This window comes from Ochlerotatus camptorhynchus, unplaced genomic scaffold (assembly GCF_037179485.1).
Source record: "Ochlerotatus camptorhynchus isolate MF236.1 unplaced genomic scaffold, CSIRO-AGI_Acam_v1.1 ptg000231l, whole genome shotgun sequence".
Taxonomy (NCBI): domain Eukaryota; kingdom Metazoa; phylum Arthropoda; class Insecta; order Diptera; family Culicidae; genus Ochlerotatus; species Ochlerotatus camptorhynchus.
The window spans coordinates 1,896,311-1,923,416 of record NW_027040721.1 but is presented as its reverse complement, the minus strand read 5'-3'; the positions used below and the strand labels follow the sequence as shown (position 1 = coordinate 1,923,416).

Sequence of the window (27,106 nt, the reverse complement as noted above, 5' to 3'; positions counted from 1 at the left end):
AGAGCTGATTAGGAGTAATATCGATCATTTATGGAATAAAACTTCGATCCAAACATTCCTTTACAAACCGAAGATGAAATTAATTATGCTCTTGAATATCTGACTACTTCAATAGTTGAAGCAAGAGCTGCCTCAGTACCAAAATGCGAGGTTAAATTCGATTCAATTATAATAGACGACGATCTTCAGCTCTTGATCCGCCTGAAAAATGTCCGTAGGAGACAATATCAAAGAACACGCGATCCTGCCATGAAAGTTACCTGGCGGAAATTGCAAAAACAAATTAAAAAGCGATTCTCTGCCCTGAGGAACAACACTTTAGAAAATAATGTTTCTAAATTAGACCCGAGTTTTGGAAACTCACAAAAATTAAAAAAAAAACCTCAAAAGCCTATGCCAGCGCTTAAAGAAGGTGGTTAAAATTTTGATCACAAATTTGGAAAAAGCTCAGAAACTTGCTTAGAGAGTTCCCATAATTTCAGTTTGGGTCTTACTAGTCCTATTGAGAAACAGGTTGCTCGGGATTATCTGAATATTTTCTCTCGGGAAAATATTTTTGATGACTCCTGGGGGACTGATTTGGACGAAGTAAGGTCTATAACTAAAAAGTTTCAAAATATGAAAGCTCCAGGTGATGATGGAATTTTCTATATCCTCATCAAAAAACTCCCAGAGAGTACCTTGTCTTTCTTGGTAAAATTATTTAACAGATGTTTCCATTTGACATACTTTCCTGATAAATGGAAAAATGCAAAAGTTGTTCCAATTGTGAAGCCGGATAAAAATCCAGCTGAAGCTTCTAGCTACCGTCCAATAAGTTTGCGTTCTTCAATAAGTGAACTTTTTGAAAAGATAATATTGAATAGAATGATGCTTCAATTCAATACGAACTCAATATTTTGCTAAATTGAAATAGTTTAATTTTCCACTTTACATTATGAAATTAGTTCAAAATTATTTAACTGACAGAACTCTGCAGGTAAATTATCAAAATTCCAAATCTAATCGACTACCTGTTAGAGTAGGAGTTCCTCAGGGTAGCATTCTTGGGCCTATATTGTATAACATTTTCACTTCGGACCTCCCTGATTTGCCTCAGGGTTGACACAAGTCTTTGTTCGCTGATGACACAGGCATTTCCGCAAAAGGAAGAAGTCTTCGTGTTATTTGCAGCAGACCGCAGAAAAGTTTAGATATTTTCTCTTCTTATTTACAAAAATGGAAGATCTCTCCCAACGCGTCCAAAACTCAACTTATAATATTTCCACATAAGCCTAGAGCTTCGTTTTTGAAAACTAGTAGTAGTCACATAGTCACTATGAACGGAATTCCAATTTCCTTGTCAAACCAAGTGAAATATCTTGGATTAGTACTTGACCAAAAATTAACTTTTAAAGATCTCATTGAGGGCATTCAAGCCAAATGTAACAAATATATAAAATGTTTGTATCCTCTTATAAACAGGAAATCCAAACTTTGCCTGACGAATAAACTTCTTATATTTAAACATGTTTTTAGACCGGCCATGCTCTAACAAACCAAGAAGATTTCGGATCCAAGGCCTACTTCCGCAACGTCTTCTTTCATTTTCTTTTTCACATTTTACGCATGAAAGCGTTGTCGTATTTTTGAAAAAAGAAAACTGATGTTGACGTTCAGCATACGTGTGCGAGTATCTTTTCATGGTTTATACCATGGATTCATGGTGATACCTATGCAGTGTACACCAAGGTAGCGTGGTCGCCGAGGCATGGGTGGTCTCCTACACTACCATTCATTCAGAGTCGATGAGCGACCTCTTAACGTTAACGTACGAACTTCAAATTTTTATATGTTTGTTTTCAAACCAAAACGAACATTTTAAGAGGTTGAATTTACAAATTGGCCGAATTTTTGAAAATAAGGGACTGCCTAACCTAGGCATTGGCACCACTTTTTTTATATCGGCGTAAAGTTTTTTATCCACCTTGTTCGAAGCGTTAAGGATTGTTTTTTAGGTTATTTGGAGGATTATGACATTTGACATTTTGACAGTTTGACATTTTTAGAAGTCATTTTGCTGTTGGCAGGCAACTTTTGATCCGCATTTGAGGCCATTTAGGCGATTTTTATCATCTACGTGGTATGGCACCCATTTTGTCTGTCGATCAGTAATCGTTTCTGGTTTTGATATGTGTAATAGGGGAATCTACGTATTCTAGGCAACCTAAGCAGCGACCATCTTTCTATAGCATTTTCTCTAAGGAACGCACACATATGCAGTATTGGTTTGTTTACAATCTTTTGCTGACAGTTGCTCTATCAATTTCAGTCGAAATAATTGTCAAAAACTGTTTTGAAACGCTTTTACAAAGCTCCAATCTTCTCTAGTGAGAGCGACTATTGTGGGCAACATCTTTTTATTCGGCAGCCTTTCTGTTTGAGCTGCGTGTTAAACAGCTGTGCTTTCATCGGCACCTCGAAATCGGCAGCATTTTGTAGTGCGTGTGTTTCTTTTCAAGAAAACTCTGCTAGAATGCTTTTTCTAAGTGGTAAAAATATAATCAAATTGAAGCTGAAATCCTAAAGAATCGTTCGAATGCATTCAAAAAATTCAGTGAAATTAGCGTTTCAATTTGGGTTGCCGAAAATCGTCTGTCATGCCGAAGCCATCATTTCCCCTACTTGAGTATAATTTTTGTTTGGAACTCAATATATTTAAAATCATTCAATGAAAGTGTTTTGGTACTTAATACGTGAAGTTTACGGTCTTCAGAGTTGGGAGGAAATGCTATACTAATACAAACATGAAGCTTTAGTGCGATAATTTATTAGCTAGAGAAAGTTCTGAAGAGGATAGATTGATAGTTCCGTTAGAGTACGGCAGTTTGAAAGTTGAATAGAAGTTGAAACTGAGCGAAGGGCCATTAATGCCACAATACTAATCAGAGTCCTTGCGGTCAATTTAAACTTACATTCAATTTTCAATAAATTATCGCACTGAAGCATTTCCTCCCAAATCTGATATTTAAATTGTTGTGCTTTAACTCTCATAAACAATCTAGAAACAGTTCCTCCAAGTGGATCCCTCCATTTATTTCATATGAATGCATCCTTTATCACAAAATAAGTAGACTGATCCTTCGCTCCATCCCCACATGCGTGCATTAAATAAAAATTCCCAAACAAACTCTTCCGCTCGCTGTCAATCAGTGACATAATCCGCTTTTGTCCAGAAGAAATTTCCTGTTCTATTTTTGTGACAGTTCCAGCCAATTTCCCCCACCAACACTGATACACTTCCCAAGTATACCAAAGCCATAAACATTCCAACTCGCCGGACAAAGCCATTGGCCGTTGTTGGAAATAAATGTGGTAGCTCATAAAAGCATTTATTACTGTTTACTTATACGGGGGAGACCACTTCATCGGATCCAGCAGCATCGGCATGGAGAATCGATCAACGAACGCACCCATAGGGGACCTCCACCTCCACCACCACCACCACCACCTCACCGAAGCTAGGGCAATCAATTTTCCAACTGGATTAACAGGGAATTAAGGACCAAACGCAATTCCACCCACTCCGAGCCGGGCAGGTAGGGTTGCGTCTTCTCCCTGGAACGGGCGGAATATCCTTTCGAATCGAAGCTGGTTTCCGAAGTGACCGAAAGTGCCCTGGCCGCTCGCTAAGCGGATTTAAACTTAATGCATTCGAGTGGTGTAAATGCTGATTGACCAGTGTTATTTTTATTTTTATTTTTTTCCACTTTCAGTGTACTTTTGCCGGTTCCTAGAGGGGAATTTCCTCCGAATAAATACTGCTGAATATTCATGATAAAATAATTGACCAACAACAACAGCAGCCGCAGCAAACGGGAGTGAAGAAGTGGAATGTATTTGTGTTTCATGAAGCGTAACAAGTGAATATTTAATTGGTATTGTAACACTGTGCCCCCCCCCTCACCTCCTTATTGGGGTTTGGAAAAGTTTGCAAGATTATGTGAATGTGCGGTCGTTTATCGACGAAAAAGGTTGTGTAGTTGTTGCATATATTTAGGATGACGCTAGGAGCGGAAGAAAAGCCCCGGTGAATAAACGGATTATACGGAAAATTTGAAATTTTCCCACCTCGTAACGGGCATCTATCATCGTGGTTTTGTCGGTGTCTCGAGAAGGATGATAATATGTGAGTGTGTGTGTGGGGAAGTGAAAAAGAAAATACGGGCGAAAGCGCTTCCGTGCCAGTAGGATCATGGATCACATTCACGCCTCGGCGAATTCCACATTCTGCTTCACCATTTGCCGTTTAGTGGAAGCCAGTGCCATCTAGGTGGATCTCGTCGTCGTTCCCTCCTCCGGTAATGGTTCCTTGTTGAACCGGGGTGTGTGCGCACGTTTTTGTGTGTATGTGAATTTTGGTGTTGGGTGCCGAGTGTGTGGTAACAGTAGTATAAAGGAAGCATCAGAATGGATTATGGAAGCGTAGGTAACGGAGGCGGCGGCGGCGGCAGTGGCACCGATCGGTCTATTGTGACGGGATTTTAGCTGGAACAGGTAAGTGTGGGGATTTATGGATATGTTTTCTCCCTTCCTAAACTGGGTGGGTCGGGATGGTTTGGAAAATGGGGTTGGATGTCGATAACGACGGATGCGAGTATTCAGGATGAACATCAAATTGGTTTAGTTAGGAGTACGGAGTCTCAATCCCTTGGAGGCTTTTTTTTTTTGAATACTCAAATCAAGATATGCATTGTAATAGTCGTACGTTTGCAACAAGTTTTTTTTACACTCAAAAAAGTCCACACGTCTGATTGAAGTGTGCACAATCACATTTTTTAACTAGTTCGTTTATTTGGAAGGCTCAATCGCGTTAGCTTTACGGAGCCGATAGTACATTGTTCTTTGTTTGTAACAAAATTCACTTAATTCTATGTCTAGTAGTAGTTGGGCTGAATACTCGCGGCTTACTCGAGGTTAGAGAGGTACATTGTCGAAGGATAGGATCAGGGTAGGAGCTTGGGGTAAGGTTTCGTTGTCTCATCAGAGCGTTGTCGCCAGTAGTCACGGTTCTAGTTTCGTCTGGAGTTCGACCGGCTATGGGCTATGGACCAGTGGGTGACGATGAGACTCATCGAGACAGGGGGACAAGACAAAAAAAAACAATTAAAGGAAGACAAAAGACAAAGGAATTAAATTATTATACTAGACATTTTAAGAAACACATAAACCGACGGCATATAGCAGATATCGCGAGTTCCCAACACGTCTCTGATAGGAACATAGGGTTGTCTTCCTTGGGGTTAAAATTTTGGGAACAAATTTCCTGGAGTTTGCGGAAGGCGCTAGAGTTTTCATTTAAGACACCGAAGCCAGTAGATCCACTCAAACGAGACCCGTCTGTAAAATATCTGTTTACGCAATTGACGTGTTGGCAAAAATACGCGGGATAATAATAGGTCGAAGTTGATCGGGAATCCCATGAGTTGCTTGTTTCATGGTCAGATCATATTCAATTGAGGAACTGCGATTGGTGAAGTGAGCACGGTCTGGAGTGTAACAAGGAAGACACATATCTGACGATATGTAGTGGTGGTAGATTCTCATAAATCGAGATTGTGTGTTCAGCCCAAGAATTTTTTCAACATTTGCAATTATAAGTGTGTTCGTCACTCCGCATTTGATTAGTATTCTGAGAGAGAGCTCCCAGAAACGGTTCTGGAGGGGTGTTACTCCTGCCAGAACCTCGAGACTCATGTTATGCGTTGAGTGCATACAGCCGAGAGCCATACGCAGACAACAATATTGAATTTGTTCCAATTTTATTAGGTTGCCGAGAGAAATCAAAAAGAGCCGTACTCTAGAACAGAGAGAATTGTTGTTTTATAAAGCGTAATGAGGTTTCCCGGATGAGCACCCCACCATGTGCCGCAAATTGAACGGAGAAAGTTGATCCTCTGCGGATAGGTTTGCTTTAAATACGTAATATGGGTATTCCAGTGCACTTTGAATCAAACCAGACCCCAAGGTACTTGAAAGACAATGATTGAGTAATGTTTCTGCCCAAAAGATTAAGATGCATTTGGGCTGGGTACCGCTTTCGAGTAAACACTACCAGTTCAGTTTTCTGCGGCGAGAATTCGATCCCTAGATTCCTAGCCCAAGAAGACAAGTTATCTAAGGAACTTTGCAATGGTCCTTGCAAGTCCACGGCATGTGGACCTCTTACGGAAACCACACCGTCATCTGCAAGTTGTCTTAGCGTGCATTGTACTGCCAAACAGTTGTCGATATCTTTGACATAAAAGTTATAAAGAAGAGGGCTGAGACATGAGCCTTGGGGCAGGCCCATGTAGCTAATTCTGGAAGTTGTCAGTTGTCCAAGGGAAAAGTTCATTTGCTTTTCTGACAAAAAATTGTACAAGAAATTATTTAAAATTCCAGGAAGTCCATATCTGTGCAGATTGTCTGACAGAAGTTCAATGGATCAAAAGCCCTCTTAATGTCCAAACATACTGAAGAAAATTGCTCCTTGTGCGCAAAGACCAGTTGAATATCTGTGGAAAGCAGCGCTAGACAATCGTTTGTTCTTTGCTCATGCGGAACCCAAACTGTGTATTTGATAGCAAGTTATTTGCTTCGACCCACTGATCGAGTCTCCGAAGGATCATTTTCAATTTCCTAATGCACGAAAGCATAGCAATCGTACGGTATGAGTTATGGTCAGACGCTGGTTTGCCAGGTTTTCGAATGGCTATTACTTTGACCATTCAGGCGGTATAATGTTATTTTCTAGTAAGGAATTGAATAAATCTAGCAAGCGTCTTTTAGCGATGTCTGGGAGGTTTTTCAGAAGATTGAATTTAATCATATCGCTTCCCGGTGAGGAGTTGTTCGATGAAAGAAGAGCCATAGAGAATTCCAGCATTATGAATGGTCTATCCAGAGAGCCGCCGCTCGGAGACGCTTCCCGTAGAATGTGTTGTGCTGGAACTGAGTCCGGACAGAACTTTTTAGCGAAATCGAATATCCATCGGTTGGAGTATTCTTCACTCTCATTAGAAGATGAGCGGTTACGCATGTTTCGAGCCACCCTCCACAAGGTGTTCATTGAGGTTTCTCGTGAGAGTCCCTCGACGAAATTGCGCCAATAACCGCGTTTCTTTTCTTTGACTAATTGTTTCAGCTTTGTCTCAAGCTTTGAATATTCCTCGAAGTATGTGGAGGTTTTGTGTCTACGAAAAGCATTGAAAGCATCAGATTTTTCTACATACAATTTTGTGCATGCTTCGTCCCATCCAGGTGTGGCTGGTCTCCTTTTGAAGGGTGCACTTGGAACTTTTCTGTTTTGTGCTTCCAGTGAGCTTTTGAAAATCAAATCGGCGAGGAAGTGATATTCTTCCAGTTGTGGAAGCGTATCTATTGATTCGGCACCGATTGTCACCGTTGTTGCATATTTCTGCCAGTCGATGTTCCTTGTAAGATCAAATGGAACTCGAGATGGTTCTGCATAGTGAGGGGCACACTTAATTGAAATGATGATTGGCAAATGATCGCTACCATGGGGATCATTGATAACCTTACACAGACAATCCAATGATAGCGATCTTGAACACAAAGATAGGTCGAGTCGGCATTCTCGAGCCGGAGGTTTTGCTATTCGTGTCGCTTCACCAGTGTTCAAAATAGTCATGTTGAAATCGTCGCATAAATCGTAAAAAATAGCCGCTCTATTGTCATCATATAGATCGCCCCACCCAGTACCATGGGAGTTCATATCACCCAGAATTAATACTGGGTATGGAAGAATCGAAACTAGATTCCAGAGTTGACTACGGCTAATGGAGGTTCTTGGTGGAACATAAACTGAAGCTATGCAAAGGTCTTTGTTCTTCACATTTATTTGGCAAGCGACGATTTCGACGCCGGATAGATCAGGAAGGGAAATTTTGTAGAAAGGGTAGCACTTTTTGATCCCTAAAAGTACTCCTCCATAAGAATCGTCTCTATCCAGGCGAATAATGTTAAAATCGTGGAAGTTGAGTTCTTTATCGGAAGAAAGCCATGTTTCACAGAGAGCAAATATATCACAATCAGAATTGTGAAGTAAAAATTTGAACGAGTCTAGTTTAGGCACTAGACTACGGCAGTTCCACTGTAGCACAGTGATCATATCTTCAACCTCGTTCGACGAATTATCCATCGAAAGATATGATTGATGCAAGGAGGGGCCATGAAACAGTCAATTGTTTAAGATATGATTCTAGTGTTGGAAGCAAGGCAGAAACTAAGCTTCTAAGAGGGTCTTGTATGTTGAACATAAAGGGTGATACGGTCAAAATTTGGTCAATATCAACTTGACGTATTTCTTTCAATTTTGCATTTAAAAAACCTGAACACCCCTCATTTTGAAGGTGTGTGTGTGTAGAATGTTGCTCCTATTTTGATTTTGGAATTCACTCTTCAGTTGTCAAAATGCCGTCCAAGCAAGAAGAGCAGCGTATCAAAATTTTGCTCGCGCATCGCGAAAATCCGAGCTACTCGCACGCAAAGTTGGCAAAATCGCTAAAAGTTGCCAAATCAACCGTTACAAATGTATTTAAAGTGTTTGGGGAACGTTTGTCGACAGCCAGGAAGTCTGGATCGGGGGGAAATCGAAAACCGGAAGCCGCTGAGACGACAAAGAGAGATGCCGGTAGTTTCAAGCGAAACCCTAACCTCTCTCTCCGAGATGCCGCAAATAAGCTGGGTGTATCGTCTACAACCGTGCATCGAGCCAAAAAACGAGCCGGACTATCGACTTACAAGAAGGTAGTGACTCCAAATCGCGATGATAAACAAAATACGACGGCCAAAGCGCGATCCCGGAGGCTGTACACGACGATGCTGACGAAGTTTGACTGCGTGGTAATGGACGACGAAACCTACGTCAAAGCCGACTACAAGCAGCTTCCGGGACAGGAGTTTTATACGGCAAAAGGAAGGGGAAAGGTAGCAGATGTTTTCAAGCACATGAAACTGTCAAAGTTCGCAAAGAAATATCTGGTTTGGCAAGCCATCTGTACCTGTGGCTTGAAAAGCAGCATTTTCATAGCTTCCGGGACTGTCAACCAAGAAATTTACGTGAAAGAGTGTTTGAATAAACGTCTGCTGCCTTTCCTGAAGAAACACGGTTGTTCCGTACTGTTTTGGCCGGATTTGGCATCTTGCCATTACGGTAAAAAGGCCATGGAGTGGTACGCCGCCAACAACGTGCAGGTGGTTCCCAAGGACAAGAACCCTCCCAACACGCCAGAGCTCCGCCCAATTGAGAAATACTGGGCTATTGTCAAGCGGAACCTAAAGAAGACCAAAAAACTGCTAAGGGCGAGCAGCAGTTCAAGGCAAACTGGCTTTCTGCGGCGAAGAAGGTGGACAAGGTGGCTGTACAAAATCTGATGGCAGGGGTCAAGCGTAAGGCCCGGCAATTCGGATTTGGAAAAGCGGAAGCCTAACTGAATATTTTTCCTGAATTTTATACTAATTGAACTTGAAAAAGAAATTTAATTTGATTTTTTAAATAAACGATTTCACCAATTTACACGCGTTTTCCCTTGACTAAATTTTGACCGTATCACCCTTTATTTAATATGAATTCCACAATGTCCGAAAAAGCTAGCAAACCGCGTTCGGACTTGGATTTCTTTCGAGAAGTTTGAGGAGTAGCTTTTTTGTTTTTCTTTTCTTTGTTGGGTAATGGCGGAAAATTCTTGCTGCATCTAGGGATTGGATCAGCAGGAGCCTTCGGTTTCGTTTTTTCATCCCCATTACCCTGGGAATTTGGCAATCTTTTGGAGGTGACTTTAGTTTTCTTACGGCGCACTTTCGGGGAAGGACATTTTCTTTTTGAGGATCCGTCCATTTTTGAAGGTGTGTGTACCACCGTTGTTCGAGAGTAGCCCAGCCCAAATTGAATAAACACGACCGAAGAATATTTCACCCCGTTGTACCATATGAGATGATAACGAGTCTAATACCCATACATGGAGCAACGGAAGTGCAGTCACACATCATAGGACAGGAGAGGATCACCGATCATCGATCACCATCGATCGGCAACAGAATCGATGAGAGAAACAAGGTTCTCTCGCTCTCAGCCATCCCAGCATCCAAAGACAGCGACGATCAGGCAATTAATTGTATCATTAGTGCCGGGTAGACCTCCAAGAAAGATGGATAGGCTACCGTGCAGAATTTTAACGTGTTCTTTGTTACTTGTGATATATGTAATTTAATGTAAATATATGTAGTGGTTTTATGTTTAAATACAGTTAGTGAATAATTACCGTTGCCTATGTGTTTAATGTCTAAGGAGAAAGTGATTGGTCCTGAATCTCAGCATTAACACTGCGGGAGTGCAATATTTTGCCTACATCAACCGTTCCCATCAATACCACTATCGTGTTGGAGGAGTGGAGCACCACCTAAATTACACAGTCCACGAAGAAACCAACTCTCCAAGGACTACACCTCAACAATCGTAGAATCACCCTCATCGGATAAGTCAGAGTCCGATTCTTCAGCTGACAAAATCGAAAATTGGTTTTCATCCTGGAAGGCTGATGCAGCCTTTACCATTTGTGCATATGACTGCTTGGAGCGTCCAGAGATTGAACGCTGTACTTTATCGGCGTGCTGTTTGAACATTGGGCACTCCTGCAAGGATTCTCGCGACAATATGCGCATTTTACTGATTCTTTGTGGCAAGAATCCTCTTTGTGGTTTTCACCACATTTGCCACAACGAAATTTGTTGCCGCAATGACTGGCCGAGTGTCCCAGCCTTTTGCAGTTGGTACAATTGTATACCCTCTGTACAAAAAACCACACCGGAAAAAAGCACCATCAATTTTAACATAGTTTGGGAGCACTGAACCTGCGAAAGTCACCCTGCACTAGCGCGGTAGCGAATGTCGAGTTTTTAAAACTACCCGAGGCACGTTTCAAGTCCTCGACAGTCAGACTCGCGTCGGAGACCACGCCTTCTATCTCCACATCTCAAGAAGGGATGTAGATGTTATACTCAACACTAAAAAGCTCGTGGTCAGCAATTTTATTTACCACATCATAATTCGGTGCTTCTACACGCAGTTTGTTGAATCTTTCCTTATGTACCAAGATTCTCGGATACTTACGCAGCAAATCTCTCGTGATGTCGAGAGTTTTCAAAGGTTTATTTTTGGGCCGAAAAAAGACAACCCCTGGTCCTTTCGAAGACGGTTGGTAGTACCTGGTTCGCGCAACGACGCCATAAGTGTTGCGCAAAAGGGGTGCGCATCCACTTAAAATGAAAAAAAAAATGCCAAGAAGAAAAAAAAAACAAAAATAAAAGTGAAATTGTGTTGCCCGGTGTACAATCCAATCAACAATATACAAAAAAATAATAATAATGATAATAAAAAAAACTTTTAACTACTTGATCAAGGTTGTCTCACTGTACACGATTCTCCCTTATTGGTCGAATATGAAACGAGCACACGTTGACGTGTTAGACTCGAAGCAGAATTTCGCTATACAATAGCGAAGCAATCGAAAAAAAACTATTCTATTATACTTAAGTCAAAAACCGCATCAGCTGATACAGGCGGTGGAAACGGCAAACATACTTTTGAATATAAAAACCAATAAATGATCCATAACAAATTTAAAAACGCTCCTTAAAAACACCCAAATGATCCATAAAACCCCAGTGAAAATCCCTTAAAATGTGTGAATGATCCATAAAAAATATCAATATGATCCATTTTTTAAGAAAAATTTAGCATCACAATTATAAAAATGTTCTGCTAAATATCGAATAAATGAGCATTGAAATTGAAAGAATTACTCATACACATATGGGTCATTCCAGCTCAAGTGGGTACAGAATTTTAAAAAGTTGTGGTCGATGTCACCGATTTGAGCCAAACTTGGCCAAAAACGCTTATTTTGGCATTCTGAACCAACTCCTTTTTTGATTTTGCTCTAAAGTGCCTAGATCCTTCTGGGCTACAACCCTGGATTTTCGAGATTTTGAAAAATTTCAACTTTCAGAAGACATTACTCCACAATCAAATACGCTATTCGCGATCTTAGAACGTCAATTTTAAGGTTTTTTAAAATGTTAATCCTTATTTGTGTACCAGCTTTTTATTTTTTTTATAGTAACTACAGTAAACAGACTGATTACCGGCAGGTATCCAAATTGTCAAAAAATGGCCTATTTTCAACATGGGTGGGATTTTTTATTTCTTAATATTTTGGGCTCAAATTTTCACCACACCTTGGAAAATTCTTGTACTTGATGTGTTTATAAGGGTAAATGATTTGGACAAATGGTTTTTGAGATATGACCAGATTAGTGAGAGGTAGTTTTGAGCTTTTTTGGTGGAAAATCAATACCATTTTTTTTTCTTGAATTCCTTCACGCCGATGGCACAATCATATTTTTATGTTATTTTTCACATGTTCTGGGCAGGATTCTCAATATATGAAATCATAACTACCTCATTTATTTACTTCTGTCCATAATTTAATTGTGGTCCTAAAAGTGAAAAATACGTTCCTATGGGACACAGCCAAAACGTGAGTACGATGAAATCAGATAGATTAGCAGATATATAATATTTCAGTTGTGGATGAAAGCTGCTACTTGAATAATACCCTTATTTGAGTAATTAATCTAACGAGCAAGAATGCTTTTTTTATTATAGTTATAAAGAAAAATAAACGTTGAACCTTCATTTTTCATTTTTTGAAAACACACTTTCCATTCATGAACGTGTCTGTAGTGTTCTTTTCTTCTACGCATTTGAAGCTGAGCACCGGAAACAGTTGCAGACTTATAATTATGTCTAAATATTAGTATAGATTTTTAGGCTTGCCAAAACAAAACTATTAGTAAGTTGTGTTTGTGCTCAGAAGACAAAATTTGCCTGTGATATAAGAAGAGGTATATTTTCAACGTTGGGAGCACTTAAAAAATTATTTCATCTGACTTGGCTGGTAGCAAACAGATATTTATGTAAAATCAAATCGCAAGTATGAAAAATGAGTACCATCCTCCGAATAGCGCGGTGGGTTTTACCATTTTCCCATCAGTATTTCTCGGTTGTCCTCTAACCAATACAACAGATTAATTGTAGATGACTAATTTAGAGTACCATAGCACTAGTAAAGAAAATAGTTAGATTTTCCAAAAGACAGTAATAACGTTGGGCGGTGCAGTAAAAACATGGTACATAATGGTTTACAAACTAATTTTGAACTATGGGTTTGCTGACGATACATGACAGTTACGTTTACAGCTAACTCATGCATTGATTTTGGCATCGGAAGCTCTCAATTAATAACTGTGGAAGTGCATTTAGAACACTAAGTTGAGAGCACGCAATAAGCTAATATGCGATAAGCAATAAGCTTCAAATGCGTAGAAGAAGAACATGACAGTTACGTTCATGAATGGAAAGTGTGTTTACAAAAAATAAAAATAAAGGTTCAACGTTTATTTTTCTTTATAACTGTAATAAAAAAAAGCATTCTTGCTCGTGAGATTGCCTCTAAAAAAAATAATTACTCAAATAAGGGTATTATCGAAGACAACAAATCAAGAAGACTGGCAACTCTTCCATTTTCTCATACGAACGCTATGAGACAGGTACAATCGCGTCATCTGCTGCTCAAAGGTAAATGCTTCGAACGAATTTGATAACATCCTCAGAAGAAAGGTTTGTGCATTTGCTCATTTTCCTATGCGTTGCTTCCACCTTCACTCAAGCGCAGCGCATTTGTATCTGTCGCTTGGATTCTGGAAAAGTTGCCAGTCTTCTTGATATGATGGATTCGGTATTATTCAAGTAGCAACTGTCATCCACAACTGAAATTTGCATACCTGCTAATCTATCTGATTTCATCGTACTTCTTGAGCACGTTTTGGCTGTATCCCATAGGAACGTATTTTTCACTTTTAGGATCATGATTAAACTATGGACAGAAGTAAATATATGAGGTAGTTATGATTTCATATAATGAAAATCCAACCCAGAACATGTGAAAAATAACAAAACAATATTATTGTGCCATCAGCATGAACGAATTCAAGAAAAATTAAAAATATATTAAATAGCATTGATTTTTCACCAGAAAAGCTCAAAACTACCTCTCACTCATCTGGTGATATCTCAAAAACTATTTGTCCAAATAATTTGCCCTTGGAAACACATCAAGTACAAAAGTGTGGTGAAAATTTGAGCCCAAAATATAAAAAATAAAAAAATCCCGCCCATGGTGAAAATAGGCAATTTTTTTTAAATTTTAATACCTGCCGGTAATCAGCCTGTTTACTGTAGTAACTATGACAAAAACATAATTTGGGTACACCTATAAGAATGAACATTCTAAAAACCTTCAAATTGACGTTCTAAGATCACGAATAGCTTATTTGGTTGTTGAGTAATCTCTTCTGAGAGTAGAAATTTTCAAAAAATCTCGAAAATACAGGGTTGTAGCCTAGAAGGATCTAGGCACTTTAGAGCAAAATCAAAAAAGGCGTTTGTTTAGAATGCCAAAATAAGCGTTTTGGCCAAGTTTGGCTCAAATCGGGGACTGAAATGAGCTGGAATGACCCATATTCCTTGAACATTGTCCAGAAAACATCGAGAAAACTTTTTGTTCGTTCCATAAACATCAGAAAAATAGCGGGAACCATCAAGAAGTGCCGAGAATTTCACTTGAATTCCTGGAATTTCAAGGAAGTTAAGAAAACTGTAGGGTCGCTCTGAGAACTGCAAGAATGTTCAACTACGGGGAAGTTCCATAATGTTCGGTTCCGATATCTTCAGGGAAGTTTCATAAATTTTAGGGACATTTCATGATCCGTTCCATTAAGTACTGGAAAATTGCCAGAAGCAGTTCGATGAATATTAGGAACAATGCGGGAAATTCTGAGAGCTTCAGATAAATTTCGATAATTTTAACGTAGTTCCATTAAATTCTGGAAAATAGCGAGAAATTTCAAGCAGATACATAAATTAAAGATATTCTAGAGAACATTGGGGAAAATAAGAGAACTTAGGTGAAATTTCAGAAACTTGATTGAAGCTCCGTTTAACTCATGGAAGGGCACTCAGTGATGCAAAATAACATGACACTCACGTGACACACGTCTTCGCATCAACCGACTATCGCTGACAGATCGTTTTGTCACGCAGTGAGAGTAAGAGCCATGGCAAACAATAATCACCAGTAATGGTCGCTGCTCACAAGCAAAACGTTACACTTGCTGCAGATAATGAAAAGCACAACGAAAACAGTGAAGACTTCTGCAGTACAATCATGAGAAAAAGCGAAGCGACAGAAGAAAATGAAAACAATGCCTACGCATTCCAAGTTCGTCTCGGCAGGCGAGAGTGTGTGAGTTAGAAACAAAGCTGGCAACATTAAACGGAAGCTGTTGGGCTCACTCACCAACACACTCACATAAGCAAGCAAAGCAGCAACTGCTTCAAAACGAGCACAGATGAGTGTCGTGATTGTCGGGAATGACCAGATCGGTGATGGATCACAACAGAAGACGACATTCACCAGTTGCTTTTTACTTCTTTCGTCAACTTGATGGATGGTCATGGAGGGTGCTTCGACGAGCACATTGATAGGAATGTACCAAGCGTTACAGCCATCAGGTGTTAGACGATTGCGATTGTGATAGGTGATAGGCAACTGGTGAATGTCGTCTTCGGTGTTGATCCATCACCGATCTGGTCATTCCCGATTATCAGCTTTGTTTGAAGCTCATACAGTCACGCGTGCCGAGTTGAACTTGAAATGCGTAGGCATTGTTTTCATTTTCTTCTGTCGTTTCCCTTTTTTTCATCATCGTACTGCAGAAGTCTGCACTGTTTTCGTAGTGCTTTTCATCATCAGCAGCGAGTGTAACGTTTTGCCTGTGAGCAGCGACCATTATTTGTGCTTGTTGTTTGCTATGGCTCAACCTCTCACTGCTTGACAAAACGTTCTGTCAGCGATAGTCGGTTGCTGCGTTGACTAGTGTCGAGTGAGTGTCATGATATTTTGCATCTCTGACTACAGTCTTTTCCAAATTTGAGCAAATCAATTAAGTATATTTCCCGGATGGTGTGGTCTATTTCTAGTAAAAATGTATGTTTAGTATAGCTTTTGTATAACACAGTGGTTTCCCGGGAATCGAACAATGTGAATTTTGGTAAATTTCCCGGGAAACTCTTCCCAGGGATGTCTTGGGTAGGAAAAACTAGTCACGAAGTTACAAGGTCTTCAGGGCAGTTTCATGCACTTCAGACCAATTTCAGAATCATCCTCAGAAGAATAATTAAAACTTCAGGGAAGTTCCAAGAGCCTCATGAACAATTGAAGCACTTTGGGGTGATCCACACATTGTTTAGAAACTTAATAGAACTCCCTAGGAAAACTTCAAGGTTGTTCAATCAGTGTATAATATGCAAAGACATGGACCTGATTCAAATAAGTAATCTCGGTTTGATGGTTGATCTGATTCTGTTTATTATGAAATACTTTTGGTTAAAAGTTACTTAAACTCTACATAGTACAATATCTATGCAATGTTATTTATTCTAGAGAGAGCGACGCTTGGAGTTGCCCGAAATTATGGCTCATCCAATAGGGGCTCAGTAAGAAGTTTTATCGGTAGAGAGAACTCGACGCTTGACGCAAAGTAATAAAGAGAGTCCAGCGCATCATGTTACACGTGCTGGTCGAACATATCGGTGCGTATGCAATAAATATTGGTTGGCTATTAGTCGTGTATGGGAACAAATGTGGTTTGGAGACGGCAGAGTCAGATTAAGTCTTGTTGTGTGGGAATCTGGATTTGGTTTTGTCTTGAGGTGACGAAAACGTGGGTCGTCATTATGTGTTACATGGGAAAATGCTTTAGCAAAAAAATTAGTTTGAAGTGGTGTTTTGCACTTGTGCTGCTGAGCAACCAATTGTAAAAACTCCACGTAGGCAATAGTCTGGAGTATGTGAACATTGTATTTGGAATGTGGGAATGTCTGGTTTTTGTCAAATGTGTCAATGTAAGGATTTCTGTACTGTGGGAAAGTTTAGAGCCTTAGAGCATAAGCTAATGAAGGCTTGAGGATAATGCAGTATGTTACTATCTTCGATGCTGCAAGTGTCAAGGACACTGCATTATATTTTAAGAAGTTCTAAGAACTTCAGCTAGTCAAGAAAACTCCTAAAATCTAGGTCCAATGATTTGCAGGCGAGCTCAAAGATCTTAAAACCAGTTTCCATAGCTTCCGGAAAGTCGCAACTTTTGGGTAAGTTTGAAAATCTGTAAAACTTCTGAGCAATTCCAGGCCAAAAACGGAACAATTTTTGAATCGGACTCCTCCGATTTGCATGAAACTTTGCATAATTGTTTTTTATTGGCAATGATTCAAATTTTTGTAGTTCGGCCATTTTGAATCTAGTCAAATTTTCAAAATTGCGGAACGGTCACCATGAAGAAAGTGAAGTCCAAAGAGTGAAACGTCGGAATCAAAACAATGTAGCATTTTGATCGGGCCTCAGATAACGTAGTCAGTAAAGGCACGCTATTACCAATAGCCTCAGGGTGTCGGGTTCGATTTCCGATCCGGTCGAGGAAATTTTTCGGGAAGAAAAATTTGAACTATTCTTTGAAAGCAGGCGTATGGTTCCATTTGAGACGGCTCATGGTCAGCTTCAGTAGGCTGAAATCTCCAATAGGATGGATCATCGCATTTCACGAAAGGTAACTGCCTTCTTCCTTCTCCCCTGCGGTGATTTAATCTCGGCCGCAAGTGAGTGAGTTTTCATGTTTTGCATCCTGCCCACCTGAGCGCAAGGACAGCCGTAGTAAAGTTAAGCTTTACTCGGGCGATACAAAAAAAAAAGCCTTCGGAAATCCCATAAAACTGCCGTGGGTGGCTTCTCGGAAGAGCACCACACACTGCGATTCGGGCGATGGCTTGTTGTCTATGCATACAGTGGCCCCAGTCAACTCTTTTATCGCCGGGTGAAATCAAATCGGATGATTTCCGAAAAAAAATACATAACAAATTGAAAGCACGGTTGGTTGTTGTTCAATGTGTGATGGGTATCGGGAGTTTGCTTGTATAAATAGCACTTGGAGATGACGGCGACGACGACGACGACGAGGACGATTCTTCATTCTGTTTCCCGAATAGATCCTATTTATCGGTGGGTTAATCTGAGTTGGGGAACCCAAGTCTCGTCTTTTGTGCGTGTGAGATACATTCCATTTGGAATAGGTGAATGGATTTCGGTATCATATATGGTGAGCAACCGGTTTATCGAGCGAAATTGATACTAATGCGATGATTGAGTATCGTTTTTTGGGTGGGATTGGACAATGGACGAGATGGTATTGAAATTCGGAGGGATGACGTCTTCTGTGGAGCTTTTATTCAAAGTTTCTGAATGAATGTCCCAAGAAATTCAGGGATGATTCATCTTTCTCTGTTATCTTCTTCTATTCGGACTATTTCGTTCAGTGTGAAACTTGAATTGAAGTTCTGTGATATCGTCCACAGTTATTAATTCAGTCCACCATTGTATAATTTTGTGTATAGTATAGCAAGCACTATTTTACCGAACGACTGAATAATGTATGGCAAAATTTATTTTTAGATCGGATCTAGAATTTATTGAATCCATTTATAGCAAATTTTGTTCCCATTTGTTTATTTTTTAAGAGTTAGTGAACAGGTAGAATTAGGTTTTTATGACTGAACCGCAAATAACTGAAACATAGTATGCGTTGTTGGATTAGCTTCGACTTAGACAATTCATTTGACTCAGTTCAAGTCATATTCTGCTCGGAAATATTTTCTAAAATCCAGGATTTTGAAATTTCGGCGTGAATTTAGAGTAAGAGAAATCAACGAGTTTCCAACCTATGAATAAATTCAAAATCTCTTCTACGATTTTTGTCTCTCGGCACGAGAGATTTCCAACACGACTGCTGTGTGGCTTGAATGTGTTTTTGAACACTATTATAAAACTCAAGATAAACATTTCAAAAGATCCTATCTGCATTGATCGATTCTCTTTATCGACTTTCTCTTTCGTCAATGACTCAGCTGCAAAACCTTTCCCTGTTGTATTTGACGTTTTGGACGCTAGATAAAAACCTTCTTTATCAAAATATGTGCTAGAATTAGCGTGAAATCTGTTTGCATAGCAGTGGTTATGAAAAGAGAAAGTCGATGAAGAGGATCGATCAAAGCAGATAGGACCATTTGAAATGTTCATCGAGAACTCTGTGAGTAAACAAAGTCAGTTGCCTCTATCCTATAACCGCTGAAGCCTCGTTTATAAATATTCAAGTGTTTCAATCCATGTGTCACATGGGTGGCATTTCCTTTTCGGGCCTTCTAGGTTGAAATTGTATGCAGCTTGTAGCAAATGATTCTGTTGACTCCTGACAATGTGCCCCCAATAAGTAATCCTACTTAGCTTTATTTTCTTCGCTAAAGTACGGTTCTGCAGTAGCTTCCGTGTAGAGACCTGTGTTACACCCCCACTCACTTTGTACCATTCTTGGACAGTCTTCCTTTCGAAGCGACGCAATGATTTTCTGTTTCGGGCCGTCAACGACATTGCGTTGAGACCAAATGTTACCGTGGGTACCACAACAGAGTTATATACTCTTCGACCAATTTCCCAAGGAACTTTGTTCTTCAGCAAAAAAAGGAAGAACTGCTTTGCTAACTTTAACAACCTGTAGGCATCTTTGTTTAACTGACACGGGGCGGTTTACTGTAGCTGTTAGATACACTCCCAAGTATTTGAAGGAAGTTTTAGACTTTAGTTGAATTCCGCCTATGCTGAAACTTTCTTCCACAGCTACTTTGGTGGAAAGCGGGTCTTGTACCAGCAGTTCAGATTAGTCCGGGTGAATCAGCAGTCCCACTTCCTCCAGCAGTCCCTTTGAAGTACCTACGATCTTGGAATCGAATGCAAATGATCATCAAATCATCTGCATACGCTACACGGAGGCGAACCAGCCTAAGGCTGAAAGCCTCCTAAATAAAGCTAAATTAATTAATTAATGCATACGCTAAAATTAATGGCGTTCTCAGCTGCCGCCCTTGCTCGAGTTGGACTTCTGCATGACTGACCTTTAGTTTACATGATACCCAGTGCAGTACAATTGTAAATAGTCTTGGCGACAGAGGGCAGCCTTGTTTAACACACTTTCCTTTAGATGGAGAGAGAGAAAAGGATTAGTATTTTCCATCTAATTCCACTCCAAGTGTTGTATCCTTGGCAGATACACGTATTTCGCCTACAATGTGCAGACTTCTTATCTCTTACCTTTGTTTACTTTAGGGGTCTTTTGGTTCTGCCACTGGAGACTGGTCTTTTCCTTTAAACCCAAATTTATTATTATGTTAATCAGAAAATTGGGCACTTGCAGGGATTCAAGAGCCTCGATTACTGAGGTGTGGCTAACTGAGTCGAATGCTTGTCTTATGTCAAGTGCAAGAGCATAAACAGTTATACCGTGGTTCCAATACTCCACCGTAATCCGTTTTGACGTAAAAATGTGATCCTCCACTGACCTGTTTGCGAGAAACGCTGCTTGGTAGGACGGGAACTCATCCATTGTTTCATCCAGTTTATTTAATATATTGCAATGACATTATATATTACATTACAGAGGGTAATCTTACGAAAATCAGTAGTTTCTTTTTGTGAAGTCTTTTTCGGGATCGGCCTTTGTATAGTTTTGGAGAACTCCAGTGGTGCAGTATTAGTTTTCCAGACCACTTCGATCAGCTTTTGCAATTCATCGATAAACTCCTTCGGTGCGTTTTTCAGAAGTTTTACGTTGATTCCATCCGAGCCTGGACACGTTCCATTTCTGAATCCCTTCAATATTTCCTGGATCTCTCCTCTGGACGGTGCGGGTATATCACAACCAGTTTCAGGCAGCAACAGATTCGTATAACGACTCAAGCCATTTAAATTGTGTTACAGTGTTCCGACCCGATTTTCGACCCTTTTGTTTCTTGTTCTGTTTCAGGAATTCAAAAGTTTTCCTCAGGCTTTGGTACGGCTCAGTGCTATCTATGTTCTTGAAGAACTCCCTCCAGGTTTTCCAGATATGCTCCCGTTTGGCTTCCTCAAACTCACTTCTTGCCCTTGCCACTTCAACACGAAATTGTTCGACGTCTGAAAATCATTTTTGGCGATTGAGTTTTCTCTGCAAGTTCGAGTATGCCTTGCGCGTTTTTGGGGACATTGGTGGGTTTCTCTCTCTAGGGATGGTTTGAGTTGCAGCTTCTGTGATGACGTTTTTAATTTCGTTCCAGTTCGATTCCATGTCCGAGGAGTTGTTGAGTCGATTGATTTTTTCTCTCACAGAATTTGCGTGTTCAGTTTTGGATTTTTCGCTCGACAAAAGTTTTTGGGTAGGCCAAAAACAGCTCGTTGAAGGAGTCTCCTTCCATTCCACCACACCGCTGGTTGTCAAGGTGATCCACTCACCAGCACCACAGCAGTGGGAAAAATTCGACCTTTTACCGCTGACTTGCACCTGCTTGTTGCCACTCACTACGCTGTCCGAAGCGGGAATGAGCGGACACACGACAGAAGCGATTTTGTTCAGGTTCAAGCAGAACGATGTGCAACTAAGTGATACTCGATTCTGACAACTGGGTTTGGGGAAAATGTTTATTTATTGAAAACCGTGATAAAATTATCACTTTTTATTTGAACATTTTTCTTAAGTTGGTTATGGTAAATTGGAAACCAATTTGTTTTAGCAGATTTGTAAAGTTATATCGAATAGATTGGTGTATTTAATAATTAACTTCATCTATAAACGAAAAAAGTTATAATTGTTCAAAACCTAACGCCTTTTCATGACGGTCGCAACATAAGATTTTCTATTTACCTTCGTACCTCCTCGTACGACGTAGCCCGAGCAGGAGAAAATAACCAATGCATACCTAATTCGGACCTGATACCAAAATTTGGTGTTGATCAGCATGACATAAGAGGTAAAATACAAACGAATAATACCAAAAAATTGCATGCAAATTACTTTGTAAATAACCAATTGGCTTGAATATGCCCATTAGGTCGCTTAACGTCCATGGTGTCTGGAAGCGGTTAGCACAGAATTCAATCCAACAAATCATTGCCTATAAGGATGAAAGGAGAGCGGCGCGAGTGGCATAGTGGTAAGCGTGACGGCCTTTCACAACTTCAATCCTAGTTGGTGCTTCCATTATCATCCATACCATTTTCTGAGGTATAAAACTACAAGGGTCAGCCCTATGGGGTTGTACGCAATGGTAACGTAGGACTACGTTGTTTTTTTTTTTAATAATAAATCTTATTTATTAACTGCAGCAGGAGCTTGTGTGTTGGGTAGGAATATTAATTTGAGCGGGGTTCTCTCTGTTTTTCCTCTTTAGTATGACGCGCTTGGCATAGATGGCCCATAGCAACTCACAAAGAGCTACTGATTCCGATCAATAGCGGTGCGGCTTCTTCCTTCTTCTGTGGATGTTCATGTTTGCTGCAGCTCGCTGCTTGCAGGCAGCTTTTCGTTGTGTACTCGAGAACACCACCACTCATCACGCGGTGATTTAATAAACACCGTTTGGTGAGACCGGATGGAATTCAACTTTGAAATCTGTGTTAGGGAAATCGCTTTTCGCAGGCAATCGGTGATAATTTTTATTATCATAGCAACAGTTACACATTCGTACAATTTTCAATAGTGACATTTTTATAAATAATAAAGTATTTAATTTAACAAATGCGTCGAAGTATTTGTGATCGATTGATGATAAATTTATTACAATTGGTCCAGGGGTAGCTGAGTTATTAACGCTCAAAATCTTTCATAATTTTGTTACATGTTCCATTTTCGGTTTTCACAAAGAAATCCGGGGATATCCACAGAGCTTGATGGAAGTCAAGAAACCTCCAGAGAAGTTCAGAGACCTCTTGAGGAAAATTTAATAAAATTTCAAAATCCTCAGAGATTTTAGGTGCAGTTCTAATATTCTAAGGACAGTCCAGATTTTCGGAGAAGTTAAATGATCTGTGAAGATTAATTTCGATAAATTCTGAACAGCTCCATAAAAATATTTGAAGGAATATTTGAGAAACTTTAAGAAGTTTCAGAAATGAAATGAAAATCCAGATAATTTCTTAGCCTTTAAGAAAACATAAGAATTGGAACAGTTCCATTTATTTAAGGATAGTAAAGGGTGTCCCACATCAAATTGCATCACGAAAAAAAAAAACACTGTAGAAAGTTACCTAGTTGACCGATTGTTTTCAAATTTTTAGACAATAAAATATAGCCCATTAGTATGCTTTTGGCATACTTATGTTATTCAACTTCAATACCAAAACCGTACGTGCGACGTCCTACCATCCAATCCTCAGTGGGGGATCGGATGGTCGGACGATGCTTGGATGATCAGCTACTTACTCGTATGTATGTCCTATCCACGCGATGGTCCGAGGTGCAAAGAGGCAGAGTTTGCCTCGTGAGAATGCAAGTGCTCAGAAAGGGATTGAATGGTAACTGGAGAGGGAAAAGGGAGAGGGAGAGAGCCGATGATTAGTCTCCAATAAGATATTCACCTATGGCAGGGGTGAGCATTAACTGGCGGGATAATAGCCACGAGTGAACTCGCATTCACTAGGGCTGTTCTTATATAAAAGAGTGGCCTATATCCCACACCTCCCTCCTTCTCCGAAAAAATAATGAATTTTGATAAGTAAACGTCTAGTCATTTATTTTAGAAACAAACAAAAAATAAAAGGAGAGAATCCGAAGACATAATGTTTATTTCTCAACATATAGCTACTTCTAGAGCAGAATCATACCTGGCTTTGATTTTCGTCATCGGTCCAAGCTGATGGTGTAACCATAATTCTGAACAGCTTAAAGTTAGCCGAGACACGACCGAAGATCGTGCGATATTTACTCGATGTCGGATGCGACATGAAGCACGAGCAACAGTGAATACATTGTGTCGCGAGTATAACCGCCTCTAATTGTGGGCAGCTCAGAATAAGCTGAGAAAGTTCAGTGTATTAGATAGTGAAGTAAAACAGAAGAATTGTACTCCCCATTGTACTGGGTCAGAAAAAGTTATACTATTGTTAAAAGTGAGTGAAAGCCAGAAGTGGCACAAGGCGCAATTATTAAATAGCCTAATTTAGGAAAAACCTTTGAGATTAGTAGTGCTGACAACCAGTGGTAAGACGATTTCGTGGTTCGTTTGAAGGTTGTTTAAACCTTCGAACGAAGGTTTTTTTGTTCGGTCTAAATTCGCAGGTTCGAGACTTTTCTCCACACCGAAAGCGCCACGCGGGAAGGCCAAGCTAGTGCTAGTGATCTAACCTCCTATAGGAAGGAGAGCCACCTCGTGGACACATAGTGTTCGCTTAGTGCACTGCCATTAGTAGTCCGTAGGGGACCACGCTAACTCCCTGAGCCATAGAACGCAGAGTGAGAGTGTTCGAAGGCTTCGAATTTGTTCGTCGTACGCTTGGCCGTGCTCACCGGTCCGATCTGATCCGTAGGGACCCCAGCCAAGGTCCTGAGCCAAAGGTATTCCGACACTCCTCATCTGTTACCGCATGCTTCAATCCGTAGGGGCCAACATCAATCGCCCTGAGCCATAGGACGCAACCGTCGCGCGAAACGGCCTCAGTCGCCCTTTCAGACCGTGCTCACTCACCGGTCTTGTAGTTCCCCGCCACGTGGCATCGCTTTCATCATCATTTCGGTGTGTCACCCTGCGTACAACAACCTGTATGCTTGGCTTCGAGTTTGGTGAATAGTACCATCGTTATCCATCGGTGTTCGCTGTGGGCGAACGAAACGCCTAAGCCAGACCAGCCGCAGCAAACAAGCCAATCTTTGGTACATCCGTCGTGGGACAGTCGAGTATCTTCAGAAGCCGTCTTCCGTCAAGTTGTCTGCGGCCTATCGCCGCGAGTAGCAAGAGTCGCCTGCGGCCCATCGCCGTATATACCAGTTCGCTTGCGGCATACCGTCGCTAATATCATCGTCGACTGTGGCACTCCTGCCGCTGCAATCAACGTGTCGGTGGCCTCGCACCGCTAGGACCTGCCCATCGTAGGCCGACAACAGATCGGCGAGAGAAGGATAACTGTTGTCTCGACATTTCAACCATCCTTTGCGGCTTCGTCGTGCATCGTGCGACTTTCATCGCCACGCCTATCAGCAACAACATCAGTGTCACGTCACACTACGGCGTCTTGGTTGTCCAGCAGATGATACAGGTTAGACTTTCACTATTTTCTCTCTCTAAAATCAATCAAATGGTCAGACGATGAAATTATATACGCAATCCCAAATGTGAGATTATCCAGCATGCATTGAATATAAGCTTAAAATGAGTGAGCATTAGTTTTTGTGAGCGATGCTCGATTGTGTGGAAGATCCTTGAGTTATTTTCGCATAATTTTGAGACGGATATTCAGTGCCGTTCGTCCGTCAGTAGAGTACTTGAGATTGGGTAGCGTTTTTCCTTTTACCTGCCCAGAATGATCTCGTCGGGTTCGAACGCGCAACTTCGCATCAAACCCCTTATTTGGAGTTTGTTGGCGCTTAAGCGAAGTTTGTACAGCATAAAGGCTGTGATCAGTGTCTGCTCGGCCGGTTTTTTTTTTGGTGTTTAGTCTGTTTGGTTCAGCAATCGCCCTAGAGCAACCCTGATCGCGTTACAATGGTGCATTATGCTTCTCTTCCTTAGCGTGGACATTCCGGATGCTCTTGAAGCAAAATGTCCTACTTTGCCACATCCAAAACATTTCCTGTTCCTGGCCGGGCAAACATTATGTGTGTGTGTGTGTCGAGCTGTTACACCTCCAGCAACGAGAAAGACGTCATTGATTACGGTTTCCTTCATAACGGTGCATTTTGCTTTGACCAAATAATTCAGCATTTCCACTGCGCTTTCGAAATGGTTGGTTTTCTTGAGATGATTTCCGGGAAATAGCAAGAACTTCCGATCCACCCTCCGCGCTATTGTAAGCAATTGTGTTCACTGTGAACGCTTCCTTCCGTACAGCAGCCTTCACGATAAGGTCTATGCCGTGACCATATATTCTTGCATCTTCCGCCAGCTTTCTGTCACGCATACGTTTCAACAATTGGGTGCAAACAAATCGGTCTTCATCCTGTTCACTGTATTCACACAGCCTGACTTTCGATTTCAAGCGAGCATGGAAACTGATAATTGTTTTGTCCTTTCCTTGAGTCATCCTGCTGAACGTCTCGTGCTCAGTGACTGGATCCGTCAATTACTTACCGCAAGTGTGCATTTAAGCCTGGTCTTTGTTTAAGCCTGGTCTCAGTTTGGCGATACTCACAATGTCTTGCACATGAAGAGATGTGTCGCAAGCTGAGCAGGGTCATTTACATTTGAAAGCGAGGGTGCTATCTCGAATTTCTCCAAGAAACGATACCACTCTTCGCAAAGCCTATTCGTAGGTACATTCTTCGGAAAATGCGGGGCGTTATCCAAACGAGTACCGCCTGAAGTATAGTTTCCTGCTTGCACGAGAGTGGCCGGCTGAGTGGAATAGCGCCTGCCAATCTCCGACTCACGAGGTTTTGCCGTCGTTGATCGTTGATCCTAGCCGTTAATCTCACATTCCTAAGATTTCATCTCTACTGTGGCCCCGATAATTTCGGATTCCATGTTATCCAAATACTCTTCTGGTTCACCAGGCTCATCAGAGTGACTTAATGACTCCACTGATGGAGCTCGTACGTATCTCCCAGCCAACATTTTACAGAAGGGTCTTTAAATTGAAAAAAAAACACATTAATATTAAATTGAAAAAATAGCAACTACGAGCAATTGCAAAATTGTCAGAAATCGAACAAGAAAATTATGCCACCAAAGTAAACACTCCGCTTTTGACAGCCACAGCCCTCTAAAGTGATTTACACGTTTACACGTTCTATTCTACCAAAATGGCTGTACTAGTGGATTAAGAAATGTCAATGTCACTGCGGATGCGCACGACTCAACGCACTCTGTTGGATTATC

The 27,106-nt window shown here is 40.8% G+C and overlaps 1 protein-coding gene across 4 annotated transcripts in view; it reads left to right on the top strand.

Annotated features, from left to right (window-relative positions):
* The first annotated feature begins 4,065 nt into the window (after positions 1 to 4,065).
* The window catches only part of side (sidestep), a 671,279-nt gene continuing 648,238 nt past the window's right edge, over positions 4,066 to 27,106 (top strand). For all 4 annotated transcript variants that reach the window (XM_065225556.1, XM_065225558.1, XM_065225557.1 and 1 more), the window contains exon 1: positions 4,066 to 4,536. The gene's annotated coding sequence lies outside the window, so the exon portion shown is untranslated. The remainder of the gene's footprint in view (positions 4,537 to 27,106) is intronic.